Here is a 17,964-nt window from a genome sequence, read left to right as displayed (position 1 = left end):
TTTCCACAATTGTTAGGTTGTAAATGAATAATTTAATTTTTCCTCATATTTTACTATGGACTAAAATTTTCCAGAAAATTGGAAGCACTGTAATTAGATTTAATCCAAAGGCCTCTGTTGAGTATGGAATTTTGCTTTTTTTTCATAAAGTTATGGTCATCTCTGTGCTTTATTTTACTTTTTTTCTGTTCAGAAAATATTTTGCGATTCTCCCTTTTTCTATAGAAAATGCTACAGTCACCATACAAACTCCTTATCTCCTGATTTATAGGGCGGTTCATTAGCAATGAGCTGACAGAATACAAAGAATGACAGAGAAAAAGTTGAAAGAGCGAACAAATTATGTGAAATCACTTGGTATCACTTTGCAGCCCAGCGAACAGACTGACTCCCTCTTGGCTCAGGGGACTCACTGATTAACAGCAAGCCTGATTCTTAGATATGTGGAGTTAATAAGGAGGTATGTTTTCTTTTCTTCACTGAGAATATTTAGAGAAGTGCAGGGTGATTCACCACGGCCTCAGATTTATATTCAGATGAAGGACTACCTATGAGATCACCTGAACAAGACCTAACATGATCCTTCAATGGTTAATTTCCAGTTAGCCATTGTCAACGGTACAGTTAAACATTGATTAGTCGATTAACCCTGAATCACGAGCCGTAAAAAAACAGGATTGAAATTTGCAGCCTGAAATCAGCAACGCGTTTGGTCGAGGCAAATTTTGCTCAGAGGGTTTGGAAAAATAAAAATGGATTAGATTAAATAAGAATGGTGTTCATCAGAAGATACGAGCCAATTCGGTTTATTATTAGCTCCATTAAAACATGCTGTAGAAAAAAGAAAGAAAGCACACACACAGCCCAATGGCCAGTGCTGGATTATCTTAAAAATTCTGCACATCGATTTTTTTTTTTTGTTTGTTTGTTTTTTTTCTTTTTTTTCCAGACTTACCTGGACAATGGATTTTGTTAATCCTGTTTGTAGGGTGAATGAAAGTCCCTCACTCTTTTGTTTTGATTTTCAGAAAACTTAGTGGCCAGTAATTTAAAGATGACGCTGTCTTTGTGATATATATAGATGGAAAACTTTTTAGCATTTCTGATCATGACTATATTACGATCTTCTCAAAATTTAGCAAAAATGAAAGGCAGTAAGCGGTGCTTATTTTTTTCTTGACAAACACTTGAGCTTTGACAGTGCTTGACGCAATATGCAGACGACACATCCACACAGAAAGTGTTCTTTTTAAATATCTGGCCTCTTTTGTTGTTCTTCGATCTTCATTTCAACAGTTTTCTCTGCATAGCATTGGATTCATAATTTATAGTTTTCACATATTCCCTCAGATGTGTGGAGACACAGACATCCAAATCATTTCCAGTGCAAACACTAAATTGTATTTCAGCTCAGCTCCAGACCAACTAAACTAGCAGTATTCATATGCAGAAATATTTATATTTGTTAGTAAATGCTCAATTTTCCCCGTGAATAAAGTAGATCAAGGGGTCTGTAGTGCTTTGATATCACACCCCACTGATTATTATAGTGTTTAGAATGCAAATACAGCTGCCTGGTTTTGCCGCATTCTGTTGTTTGGTTGTCGATAAAAGCAGGTTGTGTTCACAAGCCTGCTCAGCAGAAAGCACCTTCAAACAGTTTTGACCCCTCTGTGTCTCTCCTTTTATCTGTGCTCTTTCCTATTTGTGGCAAGGTCAATTACTGCACCGATAGAGATTATACATACTTTATTAAAAAAATTGCGCGAATGAAGAATTTAAGCTTCCTTCCTCCATGAAAAATTCATCAATCCCTTCTACACAAACAGAATGCGCTACTGAACAACACAGATATGTAGTCTGAAATATTTTCTGTGATTGAAAGCAACGTTTTCATATAATTGATTTAGCCAATAATCTATGCATTTCTATAGGTAAATATTGACTGAAGTAAGACTGAAGGCCCACCTCTGTGTTGTGGCATTTGGGAGGCAGCATCATTAACTCTCATATAAGTGGGAGTCAAGTGTCTAGTGTCCAAATGAAAGATTACTGTTTTGAGCCCTCGCCTGCACTACAAACTTGGCAAAACCCCTTTGAGAATGAAACAAAACCCTAAATTGGCTGCTGTCCATGCTAGTCAAAGACAAGGCCGCATATAGAGACACGTTCACTCTCTCATTCACACATAAATACAATTCAGAATTTTCAATAAAACTACTTTTTGGAGTGTGGGGGGGAAACTGAAACCCGGAAACTTCTTATAGACCGTTTGAGTTGAGGCAGGTGCCTTGATACTACTCCTTGCACATCATATAGACATCATGACCAGTTGCACAAATATCCAACATCATTAGCTTCCTTCTCTTACTATATGTCTCTTCATGGTACATACACAAGATGGGATACAGAGGTGAATATAACCAGAGGAAAGTGAAAACTAGAGTGAAGTCACCTAAAATATCGCTAATAGAGAACTCAAGTATATCAGTTTAGTCTTAGTGCTGGTGTACCTGAGACCGGTATGTGGAAAAATCTAATTCTGGAAAACAACTTGACTTCTTCGTTGCGACTTGTTTTTGCTAATGGACAAAGAAACCAGTCAAGATCGCATTTGTGTTGTCATCACCTCTCATGCGAAATGTCTTAATTAAATGCATCCGATGACTTGACTCATTGGTTACGGTACAACTGTAGCCCCCCTTCTCCCTCCTCAGATATGACAATGGAAAGTTATTACAGGAGAAAGGTGTAACCAGTTTGTCTTAAAGACGGTTTACTATTGTAAGATACTAATCATTAGAAAACATAGATTTCATAGATGCTGAACTCAGTTTATAATTGTAGATTGCAAAATGGTATCTGATTGAAGATGATTCATGTGTAAATAATGTTGATCCATGTAATACTTGAAATTTTACCAACACATTATGATTGGATAATATGTTGTATTCTTGTGGGCAGGCTCATAAGTGACCACAAACGATCAGTGAATGATCTGGTTGATGAAATTGACAGTTGTAAGATGAAATCAAGGCTATGACATGAATCTTCTTTGCTCCGTCATGCTATTTGACTGGCGTATCATAAATCTCTTACAAGAACAAAAGGACTGTCATGATTGCATCCATGATAAGTTGACGTGCTTGAGTGGTGCTGCAGTTTCAGGGATTATTGAACAGGTTGTTGTCTGCACAGATGAGTGTGGACAAGGATGAGTCACCCCTGCATCTGCTCTATTCCTGTCTCTCTCCCCTATATCATTCATTTGCTCCTACTTCCTCAATCAATGACCAAAGTTTCACATAGATTGTAATTGAACATGAATACTTATAATATGTACTGTTACTTGAATTCATAAATCTAATTTGGTAACATCACAAACTGCAGGGTTTCTTGCTAGGCTATGTTATAAAGTAATGTCATTGGTATATCAGATGCAAATGCCAGTCTCTCTGCAGCATTCAAGTTCTCAATCAATCTTTTTTGTAACAGTCTTGTAGAGACGAGTGAGAGTGAATTTGGAAGACTCCAGATAAAAAAAGAAAAACAGGTCACTTGCTAAGGTAAGCACGCAACTGATGCAGCGATGTAATCTGTTTGCGCAGCTACCCGTCACAGCCATTGAGACACTGCTGCTGTGTTTCAGCTCAGCAGTTGTCACCAGGATGGTTGCAACAAAACATTATGATTATTTTAGTTGGAGAACATCATAGTTGAGAAGTGGCAGACAGAAACCATCTTGATTCACAGTCATCGGCTGTTCAACAACAACTTGCCAGGCTGCATCTATCACTCTCCGCTGGACTCCAGAAAACACCTTTAGCACAAACTGCACACACTTATAGACCCAACTAGACCTCCTAATACAGATACACAAAATAAATAATGATGGTTGTGTGTAGTGTACAATCAAGGTTTACTTGCTTCACACAAGACTTAGCTTCTGCGATCCAATGTACTGTACAATGAATTAGAGGGTGAAATTGTTCTTCAGAATGACTCATCTCTCAGTGTGTAAACAAAAAGGGGAATTCAACTTCCAATTGTTAGAGCAATGACAGATTTTCTATGAAGAGAAAGTGTCTTGTAATGACCCTTTGGAATTATAACGTGTGTAAGCTGTCATGTTCCTTTGACCACACAAAAACCCATGCCTGAATCAGGAGAGACAACTTGTTGGATGCAGACAATCTTGTGCAGAAGGCAAAACAGGAATAACATCAAATCAAGAGACTGTTTGGACGTGACCTCAGCTGGCCAGTGTTCAGGATTTATTTAGGAAAAACACATCCCTGTGGAGGTGAATATGAAAACAGCAAAGAAAAAAGAAGGAATGATTTAGTCTAGACATCCCATCTTTATTTGTAATTTTGCCCAACCGTGAAAATGAGATTGACAACCCTGAGTCTTCATATAACAGCATTATCCACCCAACAAATTTCGTTGAGCTAGAATTTCAATCTGAACGCAATTCGAGTAACATCAGTATAAAATGTCACACGGATGTTCTCAGATTTAACCTGAATGACAAAAAAAAGAGGACTGCATTTGCCTCACAAAGGATTAGACATCAATGTCTACTTCTTCTGTAAATCCCATCACAGTTGTCTGAATCCCCGACATGTGATTTGACCGGCACTCTAGCTTTTAGGTAGAAACCAACAGGGTGCAATTTTCTTTCATGCTGCATTTCCTTGATTATAACCCATAACATTCTTGTAACCATTCACCTAAAAGAAGCACAATGAGGTAATTGGCTGGAGTGAAGTAAAATGATGCAAACATCTGGATTAAAAAAAAGTTGCAGGCAAGCTGGGAGTGATATAACATCATTCTCTTTCTCCTCACTAAATTAATCTCTTACACAGATGCACTCCTAGGTTTTAAAAATATAGCACAGATTCATTTAACCTGAATGTGTAATACCAGCATAATCAGAAATACAGAGTTACCCAACATGTTTGTTAGATATCCTATCAGGAATTGCATAAGACATTGTTATGCAACAAGATGGCCATTTATTTAAATCGCTTTCCCAGTTACCTTTTAAAAAAAACAACAAGTGTTAGTGTGTGGGAAAAAAAAAAACAATACGATGCAAAATGGCTAAAAATTAACATAACAGTTTCTGACTGTTTCACTGACATTCCATAAATGATCAATTATACTTAAATTATCATTTGAATTTTTGTAAAATAAGCAGCAAATAATTAAATGATTTCATTCTTATCATTTGCTGTTGGGATAATCAAATAATTTTCAAGATTGTCCGGATAAGGGACTCTACACAGCAGGTGTTGGGTCTCTGGGGGAAGAAAACAAACAAGGTGAATTGTGAAAAATTAAAAGAAATTTAGTGTTTAACCTTCGACTGACTGTTACATTATTGATAGATTCAACAGCTTGGAGAGAAAAAAATTGTGCAAAAGTGGATGAGTGGAGGACCAACACTGACTGTCCATGACCTTACAGTTCCTCAAGTTTTATTTTTCTGACTGATTTTGGAAGCCATCGACATCATCTGATGAAAGAGAAAGAAGTTCACCAAGACATGGTAATAGCAAAAAAATTCAGATAGCCAATTTTGTATAATTACATGGGCTGTTCGAGTGCTAGGGGTGCACAATTGCAATTCATTGAGAGAATATTAAATCAACATCTAGAACCTCTTTCACTTTTAATGCTGCCAATTATTGATATTCATTCTTGGGCCTCAAAACTGAACTATAAAAACTGATTTGTAAGATAACACCTATCAGCCTTAGTTATTGGCCAAGAAGCCAATTTGCACTTCTGTTAAAGCATTATAAATAAGAAAAAGAACATGAAGGTTTTTGTAATAATGTATGCTGCCATAAAGACAATATCTTTTTAGGGTTTCTCTCTTATTCCAGTGAGCGAGTCCTTCATATACTCCTCACATGATTCAACAATGTGGCTTTGCGATTAAAAAAGTGGGGTTACTGTGTCATAAAATCAAAGAAGAATGCATGTCATATATTCCCAAGCGCTCCTTGGATATAAATATACAGTAACCCTGTTTCATCTGTTTTGAATGTTGTGGCAGGCATAAGATATTTAAATGGTGTTAAATATTAGATATTGAACTTTGTCATTTTGAGCATAAAAATTTAATGTTTATTAAAATAACAAATCTTGAGTATTATTTCATTCATTTCTACTGCAATCTTTGTACTGCAGTCAAATGAACACAACTGTGGTGTCCTGGGATCTGGCATGGGATCGGCTAAGGTGTCAGGTATGTAAATGAGGCAAGGAATGGGGCACGTGGGATGTAGATATGTGGAGAGAAGTAGACCAAAGGATAGTTAAAGCTGCAAGAAGCAGGTTTACCAGGCGGTGGAGGTTGTTCAGTTTTGTTCTTTGTTATGTTGTAATTGTGTTGTCTGATTTTAGTTATTGCCAAAGCCACGAGTGAAGTGAGGGACAGTTAAATTGACCTTGGTTGGTGTCCAGCAATCGCATTTCTTAAAATGTGGAGTTCACTGAGCAAAATTTCTGACCTGAAAATGAGCACTCCAAATAAAACACTTAGGTTAAGCTACAAGAATAGACTTTTGATCAGTGAATATTAACACCTGAGAAGAATTTCTCCAAGTTTATATGTCACTATATTCGCTGGTTTATGCATTCACTCTTAGAAAACATGGAAATAGTAGTCATAGGCAGGACTACCGATTTGTAAGATATCTCTAACAGCTACAGAATATGTAAATGCACAAAACATCATATAAATCTTTACAACTGGCTCAGAAGGTCCTCAACAGGGATCACCCGTATCTGTGGCTTCTTTCCCTCATTATCAAGTGACATTTAGCAACTGCGTGAAGCTTAGCTATTTCATTTGTTGTTGATTTTGAAATGAAAAGAAAAGGCAATTGGTGGTGACATCTGTACTAATTCTATGTTATCAACTGCAAACTTTGAAAGTGGCACACTCAGAGGGCATCGGGATGTTCTCTGCCAGGTATTGTTTACCAAGAGTTGCCAAGCTGTGGGGAAAACAAAGGTCGCCAGTGCATTTCAGCACAGCCCTTGCATGTACTCTATATTGTTCTTATATTCAAATATGGCATAATAATATGTTATAGATTGATGTATTAATTAGTGACACAATTTAACAATTGTTTATACATCACCAATGCTTTATCAAGCTAAATATGTGATATTCATTCATTCATTCATTCATACATACATTCATCATGCTGCTGAAGCTGATCCCAGCTGTCATTTGGAGATATAAACGATACAAATGATCAAAACATTACGTTGTAGAATCAAATTTTTTCAAAATATGACATGCAATATAATACCTCAGCCGCAAATAAGTCTTGTTTGTTTAGTAAAAAGTGTATATACTGTACATTCACATATTGTCTACCTATCTCTTTGTTGACTTCAGTTGAGACAGAAAGTTTTGGTTAAATGCTTGAACTTTGTGTTTGAAGGAAAACTGTGGGTCAATACATGTTTTCTTTGCAATATCCACTGTGTCTGCAGTGGTTCAAAATAAGCCATGGCATACATTACCTCTGGAATAAAAGACATGATATGCTGCAAAAACTATTTAAATTTCAACCACTGCTTCAGAAAAAAAAACCTGATGATTACAATTATTCTGGCGATTATGAATCTCTGCCTATTGCACATCAAACTGCCAAAACTAAGCACCAGACTTGGAAATATTCAGAGTCAGTGTAGCAGAATGACAACTTTCCAGTCATTTTTGGGACAAGAAATAAACTTCACATCAAGGTTCATTATTGTGATGAACCTGTTTCGCTTCTTTGATTTTTAATGGCGCAGCAGTCACAGACACAACAGCCAGGTAAAGTTGATGCAATCAAGACAATAAAATACACTCTTACTGAAACATGACTCCCTAAGTTTAAGTATAGTTCTGCACAGTCTATGATAGTAGTAGAGATTAGAGATACTTTATTAATCCCGAAGGAAATGAAGGTGTCTTGACACATAATACACAATGCACATATCAAACAAATTGCACACATCTGCATACATACAACCAGTCACTTAGCGGGAAAAATATACATAATACTAATTATCCAATGAGGTAGAAAAAGTGTTCTGATAACGTGCCTTGCAGTAATCCAAGTTGGGGGGGGGGGGGGGTCGAGTCCAGTCCATTATGCTCAACTCCTTCTGTCTCACATTGAATAACTGTCCTTTGGCCCAGAGGACAAAGGACCTCTGCAGCCTGTCTGTCTTGCAGGAAAGGGACCGCAGTCTGTAGCTGAGCAAACTCCTCTGATAGGTGAAGATGGTGTGCAGGGGGGGGACTGTTGTTGTCTTGTATAGAAAGCAGCATGCTTTGGGTCCTCCCCTTGGCTGTTGTAGTGAGAGTCACCAGCTCCATGCCCACCACAGACCCTGCCTTCCTCCCCAGTCTGTCCAGACGCCCAGTGTCTCTCTTCGTTGTGCTACCACCCTGGCATACCAGCATAGAGGAGCACACTGGCCGTAACACACTGATAGAACATCAGCAGGAGTTTGTTGCAGACATTGAAGGATCTCAGCCTCCAGAGGGGGTAAAGCCTGCTCTGCACTTTCTTGTAGAGTGCATCGGAATTAGCAGACCAGTCCAGCTTATTGTCAAGGTGAAAACCCAAGTACTTGTAGGCGCAGACTGACTCTGCTTTCTCCCCATCAATGATGACGGGCAACAGCGGCAGTGTGGTTCTCCGGAAGTCCACCACAATTGGTCGCAGCAAGATACAACATATGTGTCTGGAACAGTGAGGACACAAGGAGTGGAGATAAAGAAGGTGGAGGATTTCAAGTACCTAGGGTCAACAGTCCAGAGCAATGGAAAGTGTGGAGAAGAGGTGAAGAAATAGGTTCAAGCAGGTTTGAACGGGTGGAGAAAAGTGTCAGAGGTGGTATGTGATAGAAGAACGGAAGGAAAGGTGTACAAGACCAGCGACGCTCTATGGCTTCGGACCATTGGAATTGATAGACATGAAGCAGAGCTGGAAGTAGCAGAGATGAAGATGGTGAGATTCTCTTTGGGAGAGATGAGGATTGATAGGATCAGGAATCAGGTGGGACAGCACATGGTAGATGTTTTGGAGATAGGGTTAGAGAAGCTAGACTGAGATTAGTTTGATCATGTGCAGAGGAGGAATGGTGAATATATTGGTGGAAGGAGCTAGCAGGTAAGAGGTCTGGAGGAAGACCAAAGAGAAGATTTATGGACCCAGTCAAAAAGGACATGAATTTAGTTGGTGGGACAGAAATGGATACAGATGGAGGAGGTTAGTTTGCGGTAGTGACCATTGGAAGGAAAAGTCAAAAGGAAAAGGGCATATGTAGATTTACTACCAAGGGAACCAAATGTATTATCTTTAAGTTTAACCTTTTCATGAAATACAATAGAGAACGTTGCATTGCTGTATTGTTCGCCAAAGATTGCAATTTATAAACTTCATACACAAGTATGTATTCCATTATGTATGAGACCCGTGATGTCTGGTTTCAATTTTTTTTAATTATTTACAGCATTACATAAAAAGTATTTAACAGTCTATTTAACAGCCGGCAGAATGCCTGAGCAAATGGACGCAAGCTGTTCCGGGAAAAACTATACTGGTTTTTATGCCCTTGAATTAATTTTTCAAGTGGCGAAGCACACTGAGATAATACGCAGCTCTGGAAAACAAGCCTACTTTAGTTTTTTCTCAGTAGTTTGGCAATTCAGCACAATGCATCAAAGTGTGGTTGAGAGTACAACTAGTGGTATCTTCGGATGTCTGTTTTTTTGTTTTCAGAAAAAGGACAACAAATGTTATAAGTTCTATCGAAAGAAAAACATCCTACATTCATTTGATTTAAAATGGCTTTTATTAGTGTATTTGAGAATCACATTCATCCTGTTTTGACTGCATTTCTTGCCACATGGCCAACATTACCTACTGTATAATTACCCCACGCTATTTTATTTGAGGGACAGTTTTTTTTTATACACTAATCTGAATTGAATTTGAAAGACGGAGCTCACACAAGCCACTACACTGATGAACTTGTGTCTTTAGGGATTATAAGCATTACTTCTGCTCACAGTTTGGGAGGGGTGCAGGAGATTAAATGAACATTATGCAACTATTTTCTTTGAACTGCTCAGTCATTTTGACGGTACACTTTCTACACTGACCTTGCCAAGAAAAAAAAAAATGGCTGCTCTTTCACTGCAGCTCTGTGCTTTACTCTGTGAAACTGACACAAATCAGAGATTAAGGCTAAATTAACTAAGATGTTTGCCAGGAGATGAGAAAAGTCATGGCTTTTTTTCCAGAAAAAAAAAAGTGCAATCATTGCCTTATGTAAGACATTTAAATTTGCTGTCTTACTCCAAGAACAGTTCATGGCTCTCCACTCAACATTCTGAGCAATTCTCCTGTTTGAGTTCGAGCCACATCAAATGTCAATCTAAATCTATCTATCGATCAACTGATCCATGGGTCGATCCAGCTCTTGAAATATTGATCTGTCTATGGTATGTATTTACTTTCCTCTACCAGAAAACTTCAGTTTTCATTCGTCTTTAACGAAAACAGCGTTGATGTGATTTTTGCCCTAAAACACCCAGTGTCTTACACTGTGGTCCCGAGTTGTAATTAACATGTAATAAACCACCCCAAGCATGTAGGATAATGATACAGTATCTTATTGGTGCATGTTTTTAACTAACAAGGACACCACTGACCTTCATCATTTACATGTTCCCTTTGTGGAAATTCAAGCAGGCCACTCAATATTAGTAGGTTTCACCTTGCAGCCACTTAACTGGAGTGCCCAAAGGTGTTAATGAATTTCTTTTTCAATTTCCTCGCTCCTTACTGGAAAGAAACCTTAAGCACCTCTGAAGTGCAGGTTGAAGTTGCAATGTAATTGTCTCAAAAATCATTGTGACCGGAAAAGACTCGGTGAACTGTGTTCTGCATGAGTGGACATGGGCAGGAGGCACAGTGGGGCACAGTGGACCTGCAGGAGGTGCAGGAGATGGGTATTAAAAATTGGAAAATTCAAATTTGATTTTAACCATTTGTTATGACTGTTTGGTATTTTGTTCAGCAGCACAAAAGACTTTTGTTATTCTTGCCAATCCTCAGATGATAAAATGCTGTGGTTTAATATTAATCATTTTTGGTAATTAGTCTTACTTTTTGGAAATAACTTATCATTTATTAAAAATACAATCTAAATTTAATATGAAGGAGGAGAAGAAGAAATTGCATAGATTCCATTTAAGCCAAGTGACCAAAACAGAAACATGAAGAACTGTTCTTATTTTTCACCTTAAATTTTAAAGCTATTGCTGTTTATGATGAGAACATGAGTAAATTCATAACTTTGATGATTAATCGTCATGTTGTTTTAATGTTTTGTTTAAGGCTCAGTTTTTTAGCTGTGTTGCATTAACAGTCACCCAGTTCTGAAAGCATCATTTGGCATTGAAAAATGATGAAGACGTGTTGAAAAATAATGAGGAAGTGTTGAAAAATGATGAAGAAGTGTTGATCTAATGGAGAATGTCTTGCCTTGGACTCCAGAATGTTGAATTTTGATTGAGGAAGAGTTTATGGCTCCGGTGAGACAAACAAACATTGTATGAAATGTGGCAGGTTCAGGTAAGTTGAAGACTATTGTGAGATTTAAGAGAGAGGAAACACACACACACACACACACACACACACACACACACACACACACACACACACACACACACACAAAACAGCCAAATGCAATCCTTCATGCATTTATCATCACACCCAGATATCCTACCAGGCCATTGGAGGACCAGACAAAAATTAAAATCTGTCAAGGGGCAACAAACAAACAAACAAACAAAAAAAACAAAAGGAAAAATAAAAATAAAAATTTAGCCATTTCTGAGTATCATGCAAAAAATTATAGTGTGAAATATTAGAAAATGCCAAAGCAAGAGATATCAAAGAAATTTCAAAAAAGGAAAATTACAGAGATAAATAAAATGCATAACTAAAGGCACAACTTATTGAGACACACAAATAAAAATATGCAAAGAGTGTAAAAAAAAGAGCACATGTCATTATATTTCAAGGTACGAAAGATGTGAATTGGCTCCCATCTCCTGCTGGGGTGATATTTCTGACACCTTTCCAGAGCGTGACACTTTGTCAGCAGTGCCAAAAAAAACCCCAGTTTTTTTAATCTACCTTGTTTTAAAGATGATTTGGGTAGAATTACTGTTTATCAATGTCCAATTCTCAAGGCAGTCTCATGTATCTGTGGTGTCCAAATGCAGTGTCTGGTGACAAGAGAGAGACAGAGAGAGCTAAAACCCCTGGGCTTCCATATCTATGGTGGAAAAAGAAGGATCCGAGCAAGGATTCTCAAATAAGTTTTCAAATCTAGATCTTGCCAGTGTGCATTGAGGGGGTTGGCAGAATCATGAGAAAAACATGCACTCTTAGGCTATTATATTTACTGAAACAATACATAGGTGCAGTAACCTTTTTAGGAAATACAAACTCTATCATTCCTCCAGATGACTGAACATGTTTCTGGCCTTTCGATGTGGAGTTTGCACGTTCTCCCACCGTTTGCATGAATTTCCTCTGGGTCCTCTGGTTTCCTCTCACAGTTCAAAAACATGCGGTAGGTTCAATGGAAACCCTAAATTGTCTGGATGTGTGTATGTGTCTGTGTCTATATGATATGTGAATGAATGTTTGTCTCTATACGTGGCTCTGTGATTAACCGGCGCCCAGTCCAGGGTGTAACCATCCTCTTTAAAATGCCAGTCGGGATTGGCTCCAGCCCCCCTGAGTACTGGATAAGTGGTATGGATAATAAATGAATGAATGAGTTAATAAATTATATGAAATTGTTTTTCCATCTTTTCGCATCATTGGAGGGACCTAATCTTACCCACAAAACCAATCTAAATAAAGTTTCATAGACTAGCGACAGCCAATCCTGCTACTTTTAAACATCTTGACAAAACCCCAAAATGAACGAAGAAATTAGAGCTCCCCAAAAGGGGAAATTCATTTGGAGGATTATGTGCTTGCCGGCAACTAAATCCAGGCAGTTGTTTTCATGGATTCTTAATCAGTGTTAGTTATCTGGAAACATTTTGTTTGCTTGCATTCATTTTTTCTGTCATCCTTGATACCAGAAAGCCTTATTTACATTTATATTACCACCTAATGTTCACAGACGCACGCTGGGAGGTCAACTCGGAGAACGCCGTGACACCACGGACGGGCCAACTCTGCTGACATGTTTACAAATATTCAATTAAGCTGAATGTCGGTGTGAAAAAAGGTCAGGCACCGGGTGTGTATGCGGATGTGTGTGTGTGTGTGTGTGTGTGTGTGTTTGTGGTAAGCTCTAGAGGTGTGCTTTCATGTTCAATTAGTTTGTGCTCCCATGGCTTGTTTAAATTTCTGCATGGTTAACTCTTCTACCGTCCAGACTCAAATAGTGATAGTCAAGTAGCATATTGAGATTACATCATTTTAAAATACCCATTATCTCAGCAAGATAGGAATTATTTATGGCACATTTGTCCTCAGCCTGAGTTGTTAAAAATCTCATTTTGATTAATGAATGAACATCAAAGTGTAATGAGAAACCAACCTCTATCCAAACAGTCTGATGTTAAAAAGATTTTTTTTGCAACAAATAACCATCTACTTTAATAATAGAGTGGCACATCCAGCAAACCCAAAGGTATCAGATTGGGGTTTCATGATTTCTTATGCTTTTATTGATTTAAGGAACAGGGTGTCTATTTCAAATTAGGTTTTAAACTCCGTAATATTAATAGTGTTCCTAAACACTAAATCCCAAACAAATTTTGAGAAATCCCAGTTTCAGCCTGTCCAAATGCCTGTAAAATTATACAAAACAGAATCTATAGACGTCTTTTTGCCCTATAATTCGATTATTGTTCTTTTTGAAATGAAGTAAGTCCAAGTACTTGGACTGCAGAATGTAGCATACTGATACGTTGACAGCTATTTCGACTATATATGTATGTGTGTGTGTGTGTGTGTGTCTGTGTGTGTGTGTGTGTGTGTGTGTATAGTGTATAGTTTATCATATAATACAAAGTTCACTAATTTCACAATCATAAAGGCAAAGAATCTATAGCGAGAGAGGCAAAAAATGCTTACCTGACTTAACAGACTTCAACTACAAAAATTTATATTCACAGAGATAAGATGTAGACCACTTATATTTGAAAATGAAATAATTAATAGTGGGATCAGAGCTGTTTAATCTGTGAAACACTGTCAAATTTCAAACTAAGTCTGCACATTGGAAACAGCTTGGAAAATTAGAAGCGGGTCAGGCATTTTTCTTGGACTGAGTGCCAGTTTAGCAAGACCTTGGTGCCCCTGATGGTCAGCCTGAACGTGCTGTCCAGTGGAGGCTCCATGCTGGTGTCCAAATTACTTTCTTGTCACAATAACAGAGGCACAGTAAACTGCATGATGAAAATGAGGATTCTTCTCTTTGTCTTTGCAAGGCATGAGAGAGATGCATCTAGTGATAAAACAACTTGCTTTATGTACCTTGCTTTCTCTTTAATTGATTACTCTTATATCTTTCCAGATTAAATCACACATATGGGCTGATGCTTAATCATCTACTCATTATTTACAACTGTAAAGCTTTTGCAGTATAACAACATAACAACAGTTGGTAGAACGAACAAATGAAATATCCATCATTCAGACTCAGATGGCACTTTGCAGTTTCCACTCAGGTGTAACAACAATGAGTCTGTAGTGATCCTACAGGGCTAAATGAAGGTTAGCCTGCTGGCTAACTGACACATTAACATTGGGTTCAACTATGATTGATAATTATTTTCTGCAATATGTGAAAAAAAAAAACAGAGGTACTTAACATCCACAGAATAACGGCAAACGTGATAGAGGCCTTTTGCACAGATTACTGAATCACTGTGACACATAAGATTAAGAAGCCATTTATATGGAAGTTATAAATTTTCTTACATACATCTTAAAAACTATACTGGAACAGTGAAAACACTAAACTTAAAGGCTTGAATTATCAAACTGGGAGTGAGCTTTCTATGAACTTGAGGGTACTCAAGTGGACAAAGTACTACTCTGTATTTATGTTTGACATCAAAATATAATATAACTGTTTCCTGTTTTTATTTATTTTACTTTTTCTTTTATTCATTTATTTACATATTTATTTATCTTAATGAATATCTAAGATGTTCTTTGAGAAAGCAAAAGTGCCACAACAAATATTAACAATAATAATGCAAAGACAAACTTCTGACTCATTCTCGCTGTTTTCTATTTTAACATGACGTGTCAGCATTTCATAAGCAATAGAGCTACAAAAGAAAACAGAGGTTCACACACTTCGGCATAGTAACACAACTGGAATCCACATGGAGTTCCCATGTTGGATCTGAAGGTTACAGCCTTGCAATACTTTTATATCAAAATGATTTTACAGCATTTTTATGGCATTATCATTGTTTCAGTGAATACCTTGTGTTAAGCTAGTCGAGGGCAAAATATCTATAGGTCACTCTGAAAAGCACTGTACACTGAAGTTAATACTAATTAAATCCAAACCTTTACTCAGTTTTGACCCACAGTGAAGTCCTGTGGGGGTGAAAGAATTGAGGAAAAAGAACTGCCCTATTTGCAAATGGCCAATTAGGAGCCGAATGGCTCGCCCATGAATCTCGATATTGAATGGCAAAGTGTTCTCTTGTGTCCTGTATGCTGCTTAATGCCATCATCAACTGCCTGTACAGCGAAGGTGAAACATCTCATTAAGACAATGACACTATTATATCTGCAGGGTTTTAGCATTACCCTGTCGTTCAAAAAAAAAAAAAACCCCAAATATCTGAGAACTTCTCTGTATGTCCTCACTCAGATTGACATTTAGAGAATCCATCCTTGATCTCCCCTCTCTATCTCTCTCTCCCTATCTGTTAGTATTTCCCCAGAGCGTCGTCGGGGAAAACCTCTCACTGTTAGCCTTCAACTGTCAAAGAATGTCCTTATTTGATGATGGTTTGGTACTCTGAGGCCATTTTCTTCAGAATAGTTAAAGGTACTCTCAAAAAGTGTTTTGTTACAGAAGCAAGGTTCTACCTTTATGCTTCAGGAGAGAAAATTCATTGTGATTTGGCAAACATTTGAATTGGAATGGATAAGACAGCTAGATCAAAATTCAGATTTGTACCTGAAGGGTCAAAAAAGTCAAAACTTTAAAAAATCCAATTGAAATCAATAAATAGTGGTTTTAGATGAGGTGTTTTTTATTTTGGCTTTTTTGGCTTTTGTTTTTTCATTTTATTGGTGCAACACATATTTTCTGACAAATTTGTTGTGAAGAAAACAATTTGGCTGTTTCAATACTGCAATTAATCTTAATGTAAATTAAGCCTCCTTGAGGAGATGGCTGAAGACTGCTTTGTCCACCAGCAAGCGTACTATAATTAGAAATGAAAAAGAGGACACGGTAAAAATAGGACCTTCCTTTAAACTGGGCTATTTCTGTCCCATTTCATCATACGAATCATTATTTGAGGTCATTATTTCTTCTTTTTTGACAGTTAGGTACCTGGCATTGTAATTCAAAGCACTACAATTTATCAGCTCATCACTACAGCATTCTACTTGGAATACATTTTGTCTGGAGAACAAGAAAATGCACTGTTATTGCAATTATAGCTGATGGTCGTGCAAAATATAAATGAGTGTTCAGGCTCATAATTTCTTTGACAGGCAGCATTTCCTTATGCATGGAGTTTGGAATTACACAACGCAATTATGCATTTAGCAAAATGTTTGCATGATATTTTGCTGAAACAGTTGTGGGATATAAACAAGCAGATACTTGGAGAGTCTTTAGATATTGTGAGGCTGTATCTGCAATATTAATCCAAACACCTGCCCCATTAACTGGCAACTCTGAGTACTTTTTGTAATGAAACCGGACCTTAAATCAGCATCAGGCTGTATTAACTGACATGTACACATCTCTTTCACAATGTAGTCACACCCTGATGAGGGTATTTTTAGACTGTCGGAAGCAGAACATACTCTTTAGTTTTGACATTTCAATTGTTATACATACTGACTCCATACTGGAACTACAGCTGTTTATCAATAATTGACAAGTCTAAAATTTAAACATAAGCAAAAATGGTTTAAAAACACTATGTATTTTAAAGCAATGAAAAGGTGATTCTGCCCCACAACATGAAGGCCCCTGGTTTAATTCTCACAGGGGGCTTCTCTGTGTGGGGGTTTGCATGCTCTCCACATGTCTGTGTGGATTTCTCAGGTTTCCACCCACAGTCCAAAAACATGCAGTATGTTTATGAGAAGAAATTGGAAAAGTTGCCCAGATGTGTGAATATGAGAGTGGACGGTTGTTTGTCTCTATATGTGGCAGTGCGATCAACTGGCCACAGGTGGGGTGCACCCTGCCCCTCGCCCACTGACTGCTGGGATAGACTCCAGCATCCGTGCAACCTACTGTAGAATAAACTGTAGAAAATAAGTGGATGGATGAAGGGGTGGGATGAAAATGTATGAAAACATCATGTAATTGTATGCTTTTCTGGGTTCTATAAATGACTGGGGGCTTCAGGAGTTTCCTCAGTGGGCTTCCTTTTCAGTGAATATGTTATGAAGATAATTTATGACCTTATTGTTGCCAGATGGTTACATGATCCTTTGTTGAGCCTTGATTGTTAAAAGAAAAGTTTACTTCGAACAACAGCATTTTTCCAAGACATGACAATTTTCACTCTTATTCAAGCTTTCACACTCTATCACATACTGGCTTTTTTTCTGCCTCCAGGGAATATCTCAGTTCAGTGTTTACTCAAAACCATTTTGACACAGAGGAGTGCAA

This window comes from Fistularia commersonii, chromosome 16 (genome assembly GCF_037954325.1).
Source record: "Fistularia commersonii isolate RoL2024-O1a breed Wild chromosome 16, RoL_Fcom_v1.0, whole genome shotgun sequence".
Classification (NCBI taxonomy): domain Eukaryota; kingdom Metazoa; phylum Chordata; class Actinopteri; order Syngnathiformes; family Fistulariidae; genus Fistularia; species Fistularia commersonii.
This window is presented reverse-complemented; position numbering follows the sequence as displayed.